This window comes from Cervus elaphus, chromosome X (genome assembly GCF_910594005.1).
Source record: "Cervus elaphus chromosome X, mCerEla1.1, whole genome shotgun sequence".
Lineage (NCBI taxonomy): Eukaryota > Metazoa > Chordata > Mammalia > Artiodactyla > Cervidae > Cervus > Cervus elaphus.
The window spans coordinates 84,217,050-84,219,382 of NC_057848.1; the positions used below are offsets into that span (position 1 = coordinate 84,217,050).

The 2,333-nt window shown below is 38.2% G+C and overlaps 1 pseudogene; it reads right to left on the reverse strand.

The window, feature by feature from the left end:
• Nucleotides 1-766: 766 nt before the first annotated feature.
• Nucleotides 767-1,230, reverse strand: LOC122690398 (annotated as a pseudogene).
• Between the last annotated feature and the right edge of the window lie 1,103 nt (nt 1,231-2,333).

The following is a 2,333-nucleotide window of genomic DNA, read 5'->3' on the forward strand; positions in this document are numbered from 1 at the left end:
TTGTGAAGTTTACTCTGCGTTCAGTTATTCTTTTGATGAATTTGTAGGAGAGAAAGTGGTCTTCCCGTCCTACTCCTCTGCCATCTTGGCTCCTCCCCAACTCAAAATGATGAAACAAGGCAAAGACTGCCCAAGGATTGATGGTCAAGTAGAACTGAGGGACTACAGAGTTATTACCTGTGGCTGAGTAAAACCTGGTAATTAAGTGGTATACCCTGAATTAAAAAATAAATGATGACTTGTTTCCTATAACAGATAAAAGGTGTTTAGGGATAGTGGTTGAAGCTTTCTTGGACCCCACAAGAAACAAAGTCCTGAGAAGCTGTAGAGGTGAGGCTGAATCAGAAATAATATAAACTTGTAACATTTACAGAGAGTTAACTGTCAGTGTGTCAGGGAAAATATAAAGACTCCACATGCCCTGATTTTAGTTTCCTAAGACTAAAGCAATCACAGTCTCATGATAGTCTTCTGATACTAAGAGAATATTCAATAGTTTAGATCATCTTCTTCCTCCCTTCCTCACACAAGCTTTCTAAATAAAGCCATTCCAGGAACAGTGCAACTATTAAAAAGTTGAATAAAGAAAGTAGATTATGATCAAATATATTGCTATGAATTATAAAAAGGAAACATTTAATGAAGAAAATACCTCTCTAAGTTAGGAACACATACAAATATAAAATAACACACTTAGTTTGCTTCCATATCTTAGCAACTGTAAATAATGCTACTATGAACATTGGGATTCATGTATCTTTTCAAGTTAGTGCTTTTTCCCCAAGTTGCATGGTTTTGTTAACACACACACAATGTGAACTTGAGCTGTCTCTTCGTTTTCTTCACTGTACAGCTTGGCATTGCAATTGGTGACTCTGATAGCCAGCTGGGATGCTCTTTCTGCAATGGTTTTGCAGTTCTTGGAAGAGATATTGTGAGAAATTGAAACAAAGTTTGTTGCACATCAGCAGCACTACAAGTTCTTTGGTGTTGTGGACTGGGAAATTCCAGAATCTGCTAGGCAGCATGTGTTTGCTTTCTTGTTGTTCTCATAACTGATGTTGGACAACAAGATATGACCCTTGAATATCCTGCACACCCTGCTGTTGATGCTTCTGGGTTTCTGGCAGTTCCACTAAATTTTGACATATCAATCAACTGGTGCCAGGTGAACTTCTTGGTTTTCTTTTTGATGATCTTGGGCTTTATGAGAGATCTGATGGTGGCCATGATACCAAGTAGGAGATGACTGACACTGCGTATGGAGGGACTCAAAGGAGTGTAATTGCTGGGTAATTTGTTAGGTCTATTTTTTTTTTTTTTTTTTTTTAGTTTTTCAGAAACATCCATGCTGTTATCCACAGTGGTTAAAACCATTTACATTTCCACCAACAGTGTACAAGTGTTGCCTTTTCTCCACATCTTCTCCAACATTTGTTGTTTGTGTTCCTTTTGATGATAGCCATTCTTGCAAGTGTGAGGTGATATCTCCCTGTGGTGTTGATTTGTGTTTTCCTGATTATTGGACATGTTGAGCAAATTTTCACCTGCCTGCTGACCATCAGCATATCCTCTTTAGATAAATATTTATTTCGGTCTTCTGATCATTTTTAAGCAGTTTGTTTTTTGATGTTGAGTTGTATGAGCTGTTTGTATATTTTGGATATTAACCCCTTATCAGTCATATCAATTGCAAATATATTCTCCCATTCAGCAAGTTATCTTTATGCTTTATTTTGCTGTGCAAAAGCTTTTAAGGTTAACTGAGATCTATTTGTTTATTTGTGTTATGTTTCTTTTGTTTTAGGAGATAAATTCAAAAATATTGCTATGACTTATGTAAAAGACAGAAAAACATCTACTTCTGCTTCACTGAATACACTAAAGCCTTTGACTGTGTGGAGCACAACAAACAGTGGAAAATTCCTAAAATGATGAGAATACCAGGGCACCTTACCTGCCTCTTGAGAAACTTGTATGCAGGTCAAGAAGCAACAGTCACGACTGGACATGGACCAATGAACTGGTTCAAAATTGGGAAAGCAATACATCAAGGCTGTATATTGTCACCCTGCTTATTTAAATTATGTGAAATGCCTGGCTGGATGAAGCACAAGCTGGAATCAATACTGCCGGGACAGATATCAATAAATTCAGATATGCAGATGACATCACCCTTACGGCAGAAAGTGAAGTGAAGTGAAGTTGCTCAGTCATGTCCGACTATTTGCAACCCCATGGACTGTAGCCCACCAGGCTCCTTGGTCCATGGGATTTTCCAGGCATGAATACTGGAGTGGGTTGCCATTCCCTTCTCCAGGGGATCTTCCCGA